We start from the raw sequence: 19714 nt of genomic DNA, 5'->3' as shown, positions 1-19714 counted from the left end.
CTTCTTCTCCTCCAAATGATCATAGCACTTCTCCAACAAGGGCATAGAACTGAGCTGAGGCTAAGATGAATGAATTCACTGAAGTAAGCCTTGGAAGGTTGATAATAACAAACTTCACTGAGCTAAAGGAGCATGTTCTAACCCAATGCAAAGGAGCTAAGACCATGATAAAACATTACAGGAGCTGTTAACCAGAATAACCAGTTTAGAGAGGGACATAAATGACCTAATGGAGCTGAAAAACAAAACATGAGAACTTCACAATGCAACCACAAGTATCAATGGTCAAAGATACTAAGCAGAAGAAAGGATTTCAGAGTTTGAAGACTATCTTGCTGAAATAAGACAAGCAGACAAGGTTAGAGAAAAAAGAATGAAAAGGAATGAACAAAACCATGGAGAACTATGGGATTACGTTTAAAAAAAAAAAAAACCTACAACTGATTGGGGTACCAGGAAGAGATGAGGAGAATGATACCAACGTGGAAAACATACTTCAAGATATCATCCAGGAGGACTTCCCCAACCTACCAAGAGAGGCCAATGGTCAAATTCAGGAAATCAAGAGAACCCCAGTAAGATACTCCTTAGAAGAATAACCCCAAGACACATAATCATCAGATTTTCCATGGTGAAAGTGAAGAAAAAAATGTTAAAGGCAGACAGAGAGAAAGACTAGGTAACCTACAAAGGGAAGCTAATTGGACTAACAGCAGACCTCTCCACAGAAACCCTGCAAGCCAGAATAAATTGGGGGCCAATAATCAACATCCTTAAAAGAATTTCCAACCCAAAATTTCGTACCTGGCCAAACTAAGCTTCATAAGCAAAGGAGAATTAAAATGCTTTTCAGATAAGCAAATGCTGAGAGAATTCACCATCACCAGGCCTGCCATGCAAGAGCTCCTGAAGGAAGCACTAAATATGGAGAGGAAAAACCATTACCAGCCAATACAAAAGCACACTGAAGTACAAAGACTAATGACACCATGAAGCAACTACATAAACCAGTCTGCAAAATAACCAGCTAGCATCATGATGATAGGATCAGATTCACACATAATGATATTAACCTTAAATGTAAATGCCCTAATTAAAAGACACAGAATGGCAAGCTGCATAAAGAGTCAAGATCCATCAGTGTGCTGTATTCAAGAGATCCATCTCACATGCAAAGACTCACACAGGCTCAAAGTAAAAGGATGAGGAAAATTTACAAAGCAAATGGAAAACAGAAAAAGTAGGTAAGCCAACAAAGGTCAAAAGAGACAAAGAAGGGTATTACATGATGGTAAAGAGTTCAATTCAACATGAACAGATAACTGTCCTAAATATATATGTACCTAATACAGGAGAATGCAGATTCATGAAACAAATTCTTAGAGATTGATAAAGAGATTTAGACTCTCACACAAAAATCCTTGGAGACTTTAACAATCCATTGTCAATATTAGACAAATCACTGAGACAGAAATTAACAAGAATATTCAGGATTTAATGGACTCAGCTCAGGTCAAATGGACCAGATAGTTATCTACAGAACTCTCCACCCAAAAACAACAGAATATACATTATTCTCAGCACCACATGGAACTTAGTCTAAATGAATCACATAATTGAAAGTAAAACACTCCTCAGCAAATGCAAAAGAACTAAAATCATAACAGTCTCTTGGTCTACAGAACAGTTAAATTAGAACTGAAGATTAAGAAACTCACTCAAAACTACACAACTACATGGAAATTGAACAACCTGCTCCTTTATGACTCCTGGATAAATAATGAAATTAAGGCAAAAATCAAGAAGTTCTTTGAAACCAATGAGAATAAAGATATTTGATACAATGTACCAAATCTATGGGACACAACTAAAGCAGAGTTAAGAGGGAAATTTATAGCACTAAATGCCCACATCAAAAAGCTAGAAAGATCTCAAATCAATATCCTAACATCAAAACTAAGAGAACTAGAGAACTAAGAGCAAAGAAAGCCCAAAGCCAGAAGAAGACAAGAAATAATCAAGATCAGAGCAGAAATGAAGGACACAGAGACATGACAAATCCTTCAAAAACATCAACAAATTCAGGAGCTTTTTATGAAAAAAATAAAATAGATTGCTAGCTAGACTAATAAAAAAGAAGGGAGAGAAGAATCAAATAGACACAATAAAAATGACAAAGAGGATATCGTGGTCTACCCCACAGAAATACAAATGACCATCAGACAATACTATAAACACCTCTATGCAGATAAACTAGAAAACCTAGAAGAAATGGATAAATTCCTGGACACATACACCCTCCCAAGACTGAACAAGGAAGAAGTTGAATCCCTGAATGAAACAATAGCAAGTTCTAAAATTGGGGCAGTAATAAACAGCCTACCAACCCAAAAAAGCCCAGGACCAGACAGATTTACACCTGAATTCTATCAGAAGTATGAAGAGGAGCTGGTACCATTCCTTCTGAAACTATTCCAAAGAATTGAAAAAGAGGGACTCCTCCCTAACTCATTATATGAGGCCACTATCATTCTCATACCAAAACCTGCCAGAGACACAACAAAAAAAGAGTATTTCAGGCCAATATTCCTGATCAACATTGAAGCAAGAATCTTCAATAAAATACTGGCAAACCAAATCCAGTATCACTCAAAAAGCTTTTCCACCATGATCAAGTCAGCTTTATCCCCAGGTTGCAAGGCTGGTTCAATATATGAAAATCAATAAACAAAATTCATCACATAAACAGAACTAAAGACAAAAAAAACACACGATTATCTCAATAGACACAGAAAAGACCTTTGATAAAATTAAACATGGCTTCATGTTAAAAACTTTCAATAAACTAGGTATTGATGAAACATACCTTAAAATAATAAGAGCTATATGTGACCAACCCACAGCCAATATTATACTGAATGGGCAAAACCTGGAAGCCTTGCTCTTGAAAACAGGCACAAGACAACAATAACCTCTCTCATCACTCCTATTTCACATAGTATTGAATGTTCTGATCAGGGCAATCAAGCAAGATAAAGAAATAAAGTGTATTCAAATAAGAAGAAAGGAAGCCAAACTGTCTCTGTTTGCAGATGACATGATCTGCAAAGACAATCTAGCTAAGCTAAGACAAACCTAAGCAAAAACAACAAAGCTGTAGGCATCATGCTACCTGACTTCAAACTATACCACAAGGCTAACATAACCAAAACAGTATGGTACTGCTACAAAAATGAACACATAGACCAATGAAATAGAATAGAGAACTCAGAAACAAGACCCTCAGATCTTCAACAAACCAGACACAAAACAAGCAATGGGGAAAGGATTCCTATTTAATAAATGGTACTGGGAGAACTGGCTAGCCATATGCAGAAAATTGGAACTGGACCCCTTCCTTACACCTTATACCAAAATTAACTCAAGATGGAATAACCCCAAAACTATAAAAACCCTAGAAGAAAATCTAGGCAATACCATTCAAGATATAGACACGGGCAAAGATTTCATGATGGAAATGCCAAAAGCAATTGCAACAAAAGCAAAAATTGACAAATCAGATCTAATTAAACTAAAGAACTTCTGCACAGCCAAAGAAACTGTCATCAGAGTGAACAGACAGCCTAAAGAATGGGAGAAAATTTTTGCAATCTATCTATCTGACAAAGGTCTACTATCCAGAATCTACAAGGAACTTAAACAAAATGACAAGAATAAAAAAACAAACAACCCCATTAAACAGTGGGCAAAGCACATGAACAGACAATTCTTGAAAGAAGACATTTATGCAGCCAACAAACATATGAAACAAAGCTCAACATCATTGATAATTAGAGAAATGCAAATCAAAACCACAGTGAGATACCATCTCACGACAATCAGAATGGTGATTATTTAAAAGTGAAGAAACAACAGATACTCATGAGGCTGTGGAGAAACAGTAATGCTTTTACACTGTTGGTGGGAATGTAAATTAGTTCAACCATTGTGGAAGACAGTGTGGGGATTCCTCAAAGACCTAGAACCAGAAATACCATTTGACCCAGCAATCCCATTACTGGTTATATACCCAAAGGAATATAAATCATTCTATTAAAAAGATACATGTATGTGTATGTTCATTGCAGCACTATTCACAATACCAAAGACATAGAATCAACCCAAATGCCCATCAGTGATAGACTAGATAAAGAAAGTGTGGTACATATACACCATGAGATACTATGCAGCCATAAAAAGGAATGAGATCGTGTTCTTTGCAGAGACACGGATGGAGCTCGAAGTCATCATCCTCAGCAAACTAATGCAGGAAGAGAAAACCAAATACTACATGTCTCACTTCAGTTCTCACTTATAAGTGGGACCTGAACAATGAGAACACATGTACACAGGGAGGAAAGAGAGAGCATCAAGATAAATAGCTAATGCATGCTGGGCTTCATATTTATGTGATGGGTTGAAAAGTGCAACAAACCACAATGGCACACATTTACCTATGTAACAAACCTGCACATCCTGCACATGTATCCTGGAACTTAAAATTACATTAAATTTTTAAAAAGACTACCTTGCTTCTTTCATATTCTGCTTTATTCACTTAAATGTTATATATTAGGTAATATATTCATGAAGCTATATCATCTTCATAAGGATTAATTTAAATGTCAGCACAACAATTCATCAAGAGCCTGTTTGCCCTTGTGTAAGGATTGTTTGTGCATTATAGAAAGTGCCATAAATGATATGTTTATGAGTAAGTAATGTTCTTACACTTAAATTTTTTTTACATTCCCAAGAGTAAAATTCTTGTGGGGTCAAAGAATTGAACAGTTTTATAACTATTGAAATCAATTATCGAATTGCTTTCTAACATTATCCTTGTTCCCAAACATTGTGGGGTCATTCCTGCTAACATTAAATTCTTATTTTTTCATGAGTGAACTTCTTGTTTCATTTTGTGTTTTATTTTTGAGACAGGGTCTCCCTATGTTGCTCAGGCTGGCCTCAGACTCCTGTGGTCAAGTGATTCTACTGCCTCAGCCCTGAGGGTAGCTGGGACTATAGGCACACGCCACCACGCCTAGCTCTAATGAGTGAATTATTAAAGAGATATATCTTCTTGGTCCTTTGCCCAGCATTTGATATATTACTTGTTTGAACAGCTACTATTGTTCATATTTTCTTCTTTTTGAAATAATCACATTGTAAGGACAATTTGCACTGGAAATGTAAGGTTGTTGCAGATGTTATGAGCATGGCTGGTGTATTTCTGCCTTCATAAATACAGCTTACTTTATAAGACATGAAAGGGCTATGCAATCATGCATAGTGAAATGGCTTTGCCATCCATAACATGAATGCAGGGGAAGCCATTCCCTGTGTCATAGCTATTCCCTATGAAGAGACTGACACCTGCTAGAGTTGTGCAACACAACCCTCTGGCTTTATGACCTTGGACAGTCCTTTAACTTCAGTGAGCCTCAATACAGTACTCTGGAAAATAAGAGTGATTAGGAAAACCAAAGAATATATTATTAAATATACAGTACACAATTAGTTATATTTCTTTCCTCTAGTTAGGTAGGGATCATTACTATTTAAATAAATCACATGTAAAGTTTTTTAAATGACCACAAGCCTCTCTCTAGTTATTTAGTAAGTAGCCATGATGCTTTACCCTTAAAATCCATCTTTGGGTATATATGCAGTTTGTAGACAAGTAGATACATGTCCTCCTTGACCTTATTTTCTATTTACTGCTCCTTCCTCCCACATGCAGCAGCCAGCCATACTGGTCTACTCTCAGTCCCTAGAACATGCTAGCCTTATCCTGGTCTCAAGGTCTTTATACTTGCTACTTATTGCATAGAATTCTATTCTACACCTCCCTTTTTCCTCATGATGTAGGACTTAGCTCAAAAGCCACTTCCTCTCAGCCGCCTTCTGTCTGACCTAGCTGAAGGCGCTCTCAGTGTCTAGGCACACCCCATCTTGTGCCTGATTTTAATGACTTCATACAACTTTCCACTTCCTAGAATCACCTTATTCACAGAGTTGCTTACTTGTTTATTGTCTGTCCTGAAGAGCTGGAATACAAGCTAGGGACTTTGTTTACTATCAAAGGCCTGAAGCCTAGAACACCCTCTGGCATATACCAGGTGCTCCAGTATTTGTTGCTTCAGAGCCCAGTTGTAACTCATTTATTACAAGGAAGATAAATTATTGACTATTCTTTTAACTTCACTAATTTTTAAATTAATCATTAACAAATTCTATGTGATACTGCATAAAACCAGTATATAGCATGGTCAAACGTTAGCTCCCAGAATGAAGCACTCTAGAGTTCTGCTTCAGGATGTCCCAACTCCAAACTGCAATCGCTGATGCTGATGGAAATGTTGCCATTTACAATGACCTCATCTGAAGGGGAAATGGGGTGCCTGACTTTTTTTTCCACCAGTTTTGTACGGCTTTTAAATAGTCACACCTTCCCATAATTGCTGAGGGAGGAACTATGGAATTCAAGAGCTTCTTTTGGGGGGACTTATTTTGAGATTAATCTAAGCTGCACTTTCACTTGATTTTTGCTGATGCGTTCTCATCTTTCTTGCTATTACAAAAGCCTGCAAAAATAGCCCTGCACATAAATTATGCATCAAGTATTTAAATATCCTGATTTTTTTTTTCTTTTCCTGCCCCACCCCTATCCAAGCTGAAAGATTATAATGCTCTTATGCAGTGCCTGTTGTTTCTGCTATTGGGGTTTTAAATTTTTGTTAATTTTGTTTTCTGAAAGAAACTAAAAATCTTGGTTCCCCTGTTTTTACTCATAAGTGAGTAAAGAGTAATGCTCTGAATCCATATTATTTGCAAGGTTTCTTTTCTTATTTTAATACAATAACTAATAATCTTGTTTCTAGAGGCAGATTATTAGTCTTTTGTCCAAAATTATTCCCAGATTAGAATCTGCTAACTTTAATTGCTGTTCATGTTGGAGGGTGAGCATTGCTCATTTTTTTTTTCTGTCCAAGTATGTACCTATTAGATTATTTTTGTCTCTGGAAACACCAGGAAAAATGATATAAATATAGCTAACCTTTACAGGTTAAAGGATGTGCAGTGTGCTACATGCTGGTCGTGTTATTTTCAGTGCTAATGAGGACTCAACAAGGATGGATTCTTATCCCCTCTTTACATGTAATGAATTCGAGTCCTGAGACCTGCTCATTCAAGTCAAGTCCATCCAGTTCCAGGACCTACACCCTCCTAGCTTCCTATATTGCTTCACAAGCCACGGAGCAACCACATTCCTTAAATGTAAAATAGCTGAGCAGAGAATGGTGATCTTCTTCATAAAGAAACGTTATTACTTTTATTGTTCTTTTCTTCTGATTTTTTAGATCTCTCTACACTCACCCAGTTGGTTTCCAACCAGTGCAAAAATATCACAAAATTTTGATGGGAAAGCTGTTCACTACCACAGGGCTCCTGTCTGCAGACTGGCCCCGTATTAGGTTGCTAGGCTTGTAGTCTCGTGGAATGACAGAATTATAATGGAATTCTAAATAATGAAAGATATTTGCTTAAATTCCCAGAGCTGGGATAGAAATATGGTCTTGGAGAGCCCATCTGGGACTCTTTCATAATGCTAGGATATAGCCAGCCAAGACCGTTTTGGGGTTTTCCCAGCATGAGTAGAAACTAGACCAACATCCTTTGTGTTTCAGTGTCTGAAGGAGATGGGAGACAAAGACATGACACATTTTCCATGACACATTTCCCCTCTATTTTGGTAAAAGGAAAAGAACATGAGATTTTTCTTTAAATATTAGAAAACGTAATACATAAAAGAACTTGAAATAATCAGAAAATTATGAGAAGGAGGGAGCATCGTAAGACTTTTCTCCAGTTACTAGGTTTTTTCCTTTAAATTTAAAATCATTATCTCCACAATGTGTTTTCATTCAAGATTTTAAATTCCATCCTCAATAAACTCATAAAATACATAGTTTAAATACTTATTGAGAATTCATTTTCTGAACAAGAATATCATTTTTTAGCAGAAGCAACACTATATTTATAAAAGTATTCCTCTTTCCCTGAAAAAAAATCTGCTATTTCAAATTCATAACCCCTTCTTCAAATAGTATCACTGTGTTTTCTATTAAAAAAAAAAAAACTTATTCTCAAACTAAATTTCTAGTATTTTATGGCTGTTTGATTTTAGTATAAAATTCTACTAAGTCAAAATTTAGACTGGAGGGTCCTGATGCAGTTTTATCCTTCTGAATAAGTATTAGAGAGTACTACCATGAACATGATTTTAGAGAGAATATACCGAGTGCTTATAAAAACCAAACTTTTGAAGAGTAACTTCAAACTTTTTATGAAATCTATTTACCTAATACCAATTGTCATTCATTATTTTATGCTTTTTAATTTTTCCCTGTATAGACAGATAAAGAAAACTCAAGAGAACTATGTTTGATGAGGCTTTTTTTCCAAAACAACACACACAGAGACTGACAGACACACACACACACACACACACACACACACACTCATACTATGTGCAAACAAAATACCATTTTTAAATTTCAAGTAGAAAGCCATGCTTAAAATTTTTAAAGGACATTTGCTAGTGACAAACATTTAGTGGGAAAACATTTCAGCTGTGATTAAAACGAAACGTGTATGATATGTCAGAGTAAACAAATCAGGTATAGGAGCATAAGCCCGAGGGGTTGGGCATTAAAGAAAATAAAATCTTCAGGGAGGCGGTAGGGATATGATAGTCAAGGAGGAGTCAATCAGATTAGGAACTGACTACCTGAGCTCCCTGCATAAATCTGGGAGCCAGGGAAGTAACTTCCCATTAGTAAAGAGCTCACATGATCAGCCCAAGGATAGAACCCAGGGGTTGGGACCTCACGACATGGATAGAAACAGAGCAAGCAGCAAGAAAACAAAGCCTCTAGTTGGTATCCCCAGAATAGTGGGGACCCAAAATCTCCAATATCTTTGATGTGAAAACATAAAGTAAGAAACTGTTGCAAAAACTTATCCAGAAACTATAGACCACAAAGTCTAGAGTGGAGAAAAAATAACTCAGAAACTGTCTATAGAGATGTTTCTATAAGCTAAAAACTATAAGGAAGAGTATTCTGATGAAAATTAGCTCACAGACAAAAATTACACATGCACAGGCAACAGTCATTAGATACAAAAACATGAGAGTCATCAAACTTAAAGATTAGAAAACAGGACAATTTGAAAGGCACTAATAAATCCAATAAAATAGGGACAGTGAGGTCGGGAAAGCAGGAGATACAAAGATTAGAAAGAAAAAGGGAAAATAATCATGTAGAGATGTTGTGTTTGTCTACATAAAGTGTAAAAACCAAAAAATGAGTTTCCGGGTACAAGATTATTGCCAAAAATTAATAGCATTCCAATCCACCAATAATAACCAAACGTAAGTTTTTTAAAAGTTCCCATTCAAAAGAAGAACAAGAAGCATAAGATATTTGGGAACAACCCAATAAAAGATAAACATGATCTTTATGGAGAAATTGACCAATATTACTGTAAGAGCTAAGAGATAAATGGAAATGCATGAATAAATGGAGAGGTATGCTGTGTTCATGAATGAAATGACTCAATATTGTAAAGATATAAATTCTTCCCAAATTCATCTATATTTAATATCACTGATTCTAAAGGTAATATGCCAGAAGTGTCAAAAGAATAGCAATTCAATGCTACTAAATGTGACAAAAAGCAGGAATATCAAAATATCAAAACTTATAATAAAGATGTAGTTACTAAAACATGGTGGCACTGACGTAGGGATAATTAAAAGGATCTGAATCAACAGGTCAAAATGGATAGCCCAGTAATGAAGTAACTCACGTATGAAAATCTGGTATATGATGGGCATAAAACATACTTTGGGGGAGGTAAGCCTAAGGGGATACAAAGAGGACTTTCGTCTTATCAGTCATGTTTCATGTATATTACATCTTAAAACATATTTAAAATAATAACAAAAGTTTAGATATATGAATTCCAAGCAGGTGCAGAGGTGTATTTAGGTGTTTAAACAACTAATAAAACTAAATCATAGAGCCGTATTTGATAAAATATATATAGTTGTGTGAAAGAACACACATAGGAACACAAAAGTTCAACTTGGAATCAAGCAAGAAAAAAGGTAACTTGTGGAATTACTTACATGATTGAACACATTTTAAAATACAGTGTACTCAAAATGAGATTTTCTTTTTTTATTTCCAACTTTCATTTTAAGTTCAGGGGTACATGTGCAGGATGTGCGGTGTGTTACATAGGTAAACGTGCCATGGTGGTTTGCCGCACAGATCTGCCCATCACCCAGGTATTAAGCCCAGCATCCATTAGCTATCTTCCTGATGCTCGCCCTCCTCCCACCACCAATCCTCCGCCAGGCCCCAGTGTGTGCTGTTCCCCACCATGTGTTCATGTATTCCCATCATTCAGCTCCCACTTAAAAGTGAGAACACTTTGTATTTGGTTTTCTGTTCCTGGGTTAGTTTGCTAAGGATAAAGGCCTCCAGCTCCATCCATGTCCCTGCAATGAACATGATGATCTCATTCCTTTTAACGGCTGCATAGTATTCCATGGCGCATATGTACCACATTTTCTTTATCCAGTCTATTACTGATGGGCATTTGCGTTGATTCCATGTCTTTACTATTGTGAATAGTGCTGCAATGAACACCCACATGCATGTATCTTCTGCTTTGACTTACGTCCCTGTCAGGCGGCACCACCACTTCCACCACTGTCTTACAGTGACCCCAACTCCCTCGAGCCTTAAGTCTACAACCCTTGTCTCCATGTGGACACTTCCCCACAGGCTGTGAAGTGCTGTTACAGAAAATCACACAACCACTCAGATTGAGGTTTCCAAACTCCAAGTTTTCAAAATCAAAGACACTGGCTTCTCTTTCCATGATGCCCTACCCTACTCCATTTTCCTTTCTCAATGGCAGCTCCTCTACCCTTCTCCACTAAGAAATCTCCACTTCCACACTGACTTTCTCACTATTCACCTCCTCCTCACAGACATTCAGAAACAAAGCATTTAAGTCCCCTGCCAACCCCGCATGAACCTCAACGAGAACTAAGCTGGGCACTGATTCCCTACTCCACTGCATTTCCCTTTCTCAATGGCAGATCCTGAGGGCTACCCTGCAGAAAGCCCATTCCTGCTGATAATTCATGAGGAAGAAATGCACTTAACTGGCAGCCTCATTTATGAAGGGTTCTCTCTGACAGGACAGTATTGTTCCATTTTATTAAATATTTTGAGAAGCATGACCAGTACTTTTTTTTTTTTTTTTGAGGCAGAGTCTTGCTCTGTCACCAGGCTGGAGTGCAGTGACACAATCTTGGCTCACTGCAACCTCCGCCTCCCAGGTTCAAGTGATTCTCCTGCCTCAGCCTCCCGAGTAGCTGGGACTACAGGTGTGTGTCAGCACTCCCTGCTAATTTTTTGTATTTTTAGTAGAGATGGGGTTTCGTCATGTTAGACAGGATGGGCTTGATCTCCTGACCTCGTGATCCACCCGCCTCAGCCTCCCAAAGTGCTGGGATTATAGGCATGAGCCACTGCGCCCAACTAACCAGTGCTTTTAAAGTGATTGCACAAAACTTCTATTTGCCTGACTTCAGGCAGTGTTCAGTGTGCTTAGGCCTGACTAGTTCACTCCTAGGATGGTTATTGTGCCTCTTCCTTGGACAAGCTCTGTATTCAGCACAGATGGTGACCAAAAACTATTTCTGTCCCCAAAGACTACATAGTCATCGTCCAGTGTGGCAAAGTTCAAACATTTTCAGCAGATTTCAAACATCTTTCCTGGAACCTCCATAAAACTAATGAAAATCTGTAAAACAGAACAAAGAATCCTGGTTCTGACTGAAGAAAGGAATTAAGACCTGGAGCTACCTTCTTCAGGGCAAAGTTTAAAGGAAACAGGGCTGGTGAGTGAGGGTGAAGATGTTACTTGAAGTTTGGAACAAAATTTGAAGAGCTCTCAGCATGGCAGCCCAGATTGTTCTACTGACAAATGAAATTGTCAAGTCATTCTTAGTCTCATCCCCCTACAACTCTTCCTCCAGATGTTGTCTCTTCTGTTCTAGCACACCTCCAGAAAAGGGAGGAAGCTCTACCGTGAGAAATCTGTCTATTCAGTTTATTTTCACTCTGAAAGTTTCAAAGTCCACTCTACTTTCACTGTATTTTCCAATCTCTCTCTATACCCGTATACCCCATGGATTCAAAACTTCCCTCCACAGAGACATACTCATTCCACATTGTTATGAATGGTTCTGTCTGGGACTCCGGGGATTTCAGTTCTTCTCTTTTTACAACATTGGCACTGCATCTGCTACCGTGGAGTTGCCTTAAGCTGTTGATGTGTCTATGTAATCTAATTCCCATTAAGTTGCAAGCTCCTTGAGGAAACCTTAAATGTGCCCTAGCTTCCTTTACTTTATTACACATGAACTCACAGATGTAGTGACTGACCATCTACCCAATGACATCATCACATCCAGGATGGCATCCAGTACCTCTGTCTCCTGTCGAATATTCCTTGGTACTTCCCTCTTTTGGTACAAAAGTAAAATTAGTTGGCCAGGTGTGGTGGCCCATGCCTATAATCCCAGCTACTCAGGAGGCTAAAGGGGAAGGATCACTTGAGCCAAGGAAGTCAAGACTACAGTAAACCGTGATCATGACACTGCACTCCAGCCTTAGCCAATTGCATTCCCAGTTCATCACACAGTATCTGGCACAGCTCAATAGTGCTGACACCAAGACATCCAAGAATTCTCTAATCTTCTACACTGGTTTCTACTGAAATGCCTGTTGTCAAAGACTTAACTGTGTCTTCAGATACAGCGGTTCTGTTTATTCTGAGTTTCACTTGGGGCAAGAGAATCTTTGGCAAGTTTAAAAGCACCTGTATTTGGAATCACCCCTTCCTCCAGGTGAACGTTGCAGACTCTCCCATTAAAGGTCTTGCCTTCCCTGACAGCATCATCATCCCATCTACTGTGACTAACTCATGCAAGTTTGATATAGATTTCCTGGTTTAAAAACTAGGCATATTACATTCCAGAAGCCCAGACCTCTAACTTATCTTCAATATTTTCAGGCTGGGAAGATGGTTTCTAGCTGTCTCTCTTCCTTTCTCTCACCTCACAATCACTCCATTCTTCTACCTCACCATCCAAGCCAACAAGCATTTGCTTCCTAGTCTTAATCATTAGGAAGAGCTAACGACATCTACAACATCTACTTTTTGCCCTGCAAAGATTTCTGAGGCAAAGGAACACAAATGCTGATTACCCACTTACAATCAAGAAAGGAGGTGAAACTACAGGGAGAAAAAGAGTCTAACCAATTAACCTGACATTTATGTAAATTGTTTAGCACAAGACCCAATACATAACAAACAGGAACCATTATTATTATTCCTGTGTGCTGCCAGATGCAGTCAAAGCAAAATAACACATGGGTCTTGACCTCAGTGACCTTACACTCTAGTGAGAGAGACAGACAGGAAAAGAGTATGTATGTTTTAAGTTAGACCTGATTCAAGGTAATAAAACTTTAACTAACATGGTATGTATGAGATGGACAAAATCTGGGGGAAGTCAAGAAAAATTAGAAGAGAGAAAAAGATCTGCAGGGTATGGAAGGGGCCATTTGTAACAATCTGGGAAGCAAGCATATAATACGGGTTTATTATCCAGTCTTTGCATGTAGATTTTGTAGTTTCTTCTCCAGGATAACTCCTGCTTACATCATTTCTTATGGATTTCTAAATCTTGTTTGGTGGCTAAAATGAAATTTTGTTGCCTGTCTGGAAATGAAGTAAAAGGTTATTTTTCTAGATGCTTATTTTATTGATCTCAGAGTGCTTTAGAGTTTTGGGACCTCTTATCCTCTATAGCTAATAGCAACAAGGTTTTAGAAGTAGTTTGTTCTCTTGCACTTTCTAATTAGGTCAATAAACAAATATATTAGACAAATGCTATCTTTGCAAGCTTTTCCTAGCTGTGCATCTAAGGATTGCCTCAGAGACCCTGACTTTAATTAGCTTCAGTAGGGGTCTAGACACTTTCATTGCCTTTAGAATTTTTTGATGTCCCACTTAAGATGTGAATTTAGGAAACTGTGGCTAACACATGACTCCAAAATGAAGTATATAAAAATACAGATCTATTGTTTATCATTTATACAATATCCTCACTAAAGCTCTGCTTGCTACTTTGCTTTGCGAGCAATCACTTCCCAAATTTAGGGAATTTAGTTCTGTCTATCACAAAATTATTGGTAAGTGTAAAAATGGGCAATAGTTCAGATGTATAATAGTAGATGGGCAGTTCAATAAGTTATGGGCATCTAGAGAATACTCTACTGTGATATTCAACATATAGACCTATAAATATATATTTTGACACAGAAATATCAATTGGTAAGACAATATGCACATTAAATTACAATCCTATTTTTGAGTACATGTATGATTAGAATTAAAGATAGACTTAACATTCTCTCAGCATTGTTTATAGCTAAGTAATGGGAACATAAATCCTTTATTCACATCAGGATACTCTATTTTGTACATTGAATATGAGTTTCTGGTACATTAATAGCTAGCATAATTAATAAATAAACTAATATAAATTTAAAGATAGAAATTATTTTCTGTTATAATTAAGAATTGCTACTGACTTTATGTTCCCAGAGGACCAAGAAAGTGAGTCAACATAACAGGAAGTGCTCAAATTAGAGCACATCAGATTCAATGGGACTCTGCAGACCCAACTCTGCTCCCTCATTTAGTGGTGCTGGAGCTAAAGCCCTAGAAGCCAAATGTCTATTCTAAACCCTACTATTTATCAGTGTAGTAACTAGATTTCTGACTTATGCTTGAATAGTTTTCACATGCATTGCAGTCTTAATTAGAAGTACTCACCTAAATCCATCAACTTCATGCCTTACGAACAGCTAAACATTTTGAAGAATATTGAATAATTTCTAAATTCAGTCTAGTAAGGGCAGAAGTTCGTAAGAAATTTTTGGTATAGGCTAGGCTTGGCTTGATTGGTTCACAAATCTGGGTTTTCACTGAGATGATTAGGATGACTTGATTCTCTCCCTACACAGTCCCTCATCCTCCCACCAGATAATCCAGGCTCCAAAAACAGCAAGTGGAAACTGCAAGATTCCTTAAGGACTGAGCATGGAACTGGCACACCGCCATTTTAACAATGTTCTGTTAGTCACAGCAAATCACAAGGCCAGCCTAGCTTCAAGGAACAGGAAAACAGACTCTGCCTGTTGATAGAAGGAGCTGAAAACAATTGTGGCCATGTTTGAAATCTGTTAGTTTTATACAAGGAAAGCAATGAGTACCTACAAGAACAACATTCTATGTCCCTGTGCTTTTCAGGGCACCCAGAGTCTAAAGATGAGCCTGAACCTAAGGATGAGTAATTTAACAACTTATAAATTCAGTCCTAGAGATGGGATTTGGGCCTGGTTAGAACAAGGCCAGAACTGAGGCTCTTAGCTGTGATTTCTCACCACACAACTCAAAGAGCAGCTCTTCTCAGTTGTTCTCATAAACTCAGATTAAACATATCAAAGTGTCTTCCTTTGAGCCTGCACAGCAATACATGGGTCATCTGTGATAGTCCTTATATTACTCTACTACATAGCAAAATCATGGTTCTAGTTTGATCCCTTTTTCTAAATTTGGTTACATGAGGGCAGGCATGGCAACTTGTTAATCACTATATCTTCTGAAGCATCAAGCAAGGCAAGCACACTGGAATACATATGCTGCACTTTAAGACATCTGCATTGACATTTACAACTGAGTTTGGTATGTAGCTTTTATTCTATTAAGCCACCTTCAGCAGACTTTTCAAAAAATGTATATTGGCTTTATAAAAATAATTTGGAAACTTTCCTTAATGTTTTGCACCATGATATTTAAATAACTTAAATACCACTGGAATTATTTTTTCCTTAAAAATCTGAAACAATCCATACCTTTATAGGGAGGTAATCTTTGACACCTTTCTCTATTTTTCTATAATAATGAACCTGTTCAAATTTTCTGTCCCTACAGGGGTTAGCTTCAGTAATTTATATTTCCCTAAACAATCACTTCTTTCCTTAAGGTGCTCAAATGTATTATATAAATCTGAGTAAATAGTCTCCAATGAGTCTTTTATTTTTCCTTTATTTGTGTTGATTTCCCCATTATTATTCCTAATTTGAGGTATTTGTACATTTTCTTTCATTTTTATCTCAGAGTTAATTAGCTAATGGTTCTCAACTTTGTTATTTTTCCAAAAGAATCAAATCTTGCACTTATGTATCAGCTTTGCCATGTTTCTATGTTCTAATGCAATTTTTCTATTTAAAAAACATTTAATTCTACAATAAAACACTCATACATAAAGGTGAAAGGGGCATGAAATATAACCATACTATTGTATACTTAAAACTTATATAACCACTGCTCAAGCCCTCAGATAGACCATCTGCCGTAACCCAGAGCCCCTAAACATGATCCTTTCCAACTTTAATATTATTCCTCTCCCTGAGAGCTAAACACACTGACTTTTATAATGGCCATTATTTGCTTTTCTTTATAATTTTAGCACCTGTGTAGGCAGCCTACACATTATAATTTGGCTTTGCCTATTTTTTGAATTTTGCATAAATGGAATCACATATTGTGTATGCTTAAATAATTTTGTGTAGCTATGTAAAACTGAAAACTGTTAATTTTGCTGCTAAATAATTTTCCATTGTATGAATGCACTGTTTCTTAATCACTTTTTCTTTTACTATGATTGATAATCTTTCCAATGTTTTACTGTTACAGTGTTGCGAAGTGTACTCTGACGTACACATGCACATATTTCTCCAGGCAAAGGTCCTTACTCAACCCTTGGATCCATAGACAGAATTCAGAGACCATGAATGTGAATGGAAAAAAAAATCTTTATTCTTACCAGCTTCTAAATGAAATGTAGCATTTTTCATTACAAACGTAGACAAGAGAGAAACACAATACCTATGCCTGTCACCTTGTCATAAGTAGCTTTGTATTTTTTGTCACTGATAGAAATAACAAATGTTTTATATCTCATTATGGCTGTAAGTATCTAGAAATTGTGCTCCTCACTATTTTGAAATTATGATAATTATTAGATCTAATTATCTAATTATTAGATAATTATATTGCTGCTATTTAATATGTTAATAAAAATGAACAATTTTTGCTATAGCACAAATTTATTGTTTTAATATTTGATAGCCACATTCCGAAACAGTTATTTCTCCTCACAAATTGTATGTATTTTATGTATTTTTTTTGAACCTGGAAACCATCATTCTCAGCAAACTGACACAAAAGCAGAAAATCAAACATCACATGTTCTCACTCATAGGCGGGTAAAGCTTAAGTTCTTATGAGAAGAGAGTACTAGACTTTGCATGACTGCCAAAGGACACATGACACATAACTAGGAGGGGATTGAAGTCTGTGAGTCAGTGAGAGATGAATCAGGCTACACCACAGTAACAAACAGCTCCCAAATCTCAATGGTTCGAAACAGTAAAGATTAATTTCTCACATATTCTGCATCGAATCAGGGAGCTCACTCAGTCAGTTAGGGTGCTGGAATTTTCATCATCTAAAAAATAACTGGCAGCTATGCTAGGGGAAATAGAAGATGCCAAATCATGCATTGGACTTTAAAGGCATCCATGCAGAAATGAGTGATATCGTTTGCTTTTGCTCACATTTCACTGGACACAGCAAATTAAGTGGTCATACCTAAGTTAAAGGGGGTAGGAACAAGAATTCCATCAAGTGTTCCAAAAAAAAAAAAGGAAAAGTAAAAATATCAGTAAACAGCACTATTGACTGTTACAGAACATGTATTTTCAATTTTATTATATAATATCTCACTTATTTCCTAAGAAGACTACCAATTTACATTCCCATTTGTATTATATGGGAATTCATCTCATTCTATCTATCCTCAACAAGACTTGGTATTGTGAAGTTTTTTCTCAGTTTAGTCATTCAACTTGTTTTAATTTTTCCCCCCGACTTCTCCTGAGGTTGACCTTTTTAAATATGAATATTAGTCATTTGGATGTCCTATTTTTGTTAAGTACCTTTTCAGATCATTTGATGATTTTTAAATTAAATTTTCAGTCTCTTTCTTATTTATTTTTTCTCAAATCTATTTAACTTATATTTTATCTTGTCCTGTTCACTCACCCTCTGTTCTTCAAATCTTTTGTCCTGAGCCTTTGTTTTGGAGCAGTTACTTCATTAATGTTTTTTAACCCATGGAGATATTTGGTGACAATTTTACCTTCTCCCTTGTGATATAAATATTGCTGTTTGCAATGTTTTCCTTATTCCTTCAATCATTTGTTGTTTTTTCATTGGTAGAATTTTTGTGAAAGACCTGTTTTTGATCATTTTTATTTATTGCTTGCATTTGAATAAGATTAATTTTTCCTGGATCAGCTTGATGCAGGCAGTTCACTGAAAAGACTTTCATGAATTCTTGTAAGACAGAGTTGTATATATGTTATTACATATTTTCAGCCTTAACATCTTCCAGACAACCAAGATGGCCCCTATTTCCTACTCATATTGTGAGCGTCTCTTTTTAAAATTTCCTTATTAATACACTATTTTCTACATAATTGCTCTATTATTTTGGATTCTGTATCATTGGAATTCTAGGAAGCTCTGGCTGCCAGGTCCTGCCCCCAATGCCTCCTGTTGCAAACAGGAGCTGTTAGTGTTGGACTCAGAGCCACGACATGTACTGAGGGAAGTGCTTTCATCTGGCTTCTTCTGAGTGCTGTCGTTTCACCTCTAGTTTTACTGTAATTGTTTTGCCTATTTGTGGTGTGAGTTTTCAGACGTATCTTAGCTTCACTAAAGATTAAGGCTGTCTTTCCATGTCTTGTTGTCTTAGTTTTTAAGACTATAAAACTCAGAAAGAGAAAGTCCCAACTTCACACCAACATTTTTAAACAAGAAGCCCATCAAAGATGAAACAAGAGTCATGTGTTCAAGTTTGCATTTTAAGAGTATTCTTAAAGAGACACATTAAGAATATAAACAAAATAATAATCAGGAGTCTATGTCGGTAATCCTGTCAATTGGTAATAACTACTTAAGGAGCAGGAGAGGGATGAAGAACATTATTTGAATTTAAGAATCAACATAAATTGAGAGACAGCATAATGTGGAAACTAAAGATTGGGAGAAAAGATATTCTCATGCTTCTAGAATATTTAAAGAATTGGACTCTTTTTTCCTTGTATAATATTTAGATCAGGATGCAGAGCATATTTCCCTGTATAATGTCCTCTAAAACATGTGAATATTTATTGATAAGAAGATGTCAGTGCTAGCCAGGGTGTGAGATATTTCAATAAAGGCAATAATGTATTTTATAATCATAATGGTGAAAGAGACAATACTTGTCCAGTAGAAAATCCTTCTGTGAACTATCTTCATTAAAATTTCTGAAAGATCATTAACTCTCCATCCATCTTTGAAAAATTCCAACCTCTGAGTCTAACTGCTTTATATGATTGGC

This window comes from Aotus nancymaae, unplaced genomic scaffold (assembly GCF_030222135.1).
Source record: "Aotus nancymaae isolate 86718 unplaced genomic scaffold, 86718_ANA_hifiasm-v0.15.2.pri h1tg000038l, whole genome shotgun sequence".
In the NCBI taxonomy this organism is placed as follows: domain Eukaryota; kingdom Metazoa; phylum Chordata; class Mammalia; order Primates; family Aotidae; genus Aotus; species Aotus nancymaae.
The sequence above is the reverse complement of the archived record's forward strand: the minus strand, read 5'-3'. Positions refer to the sequence as shown.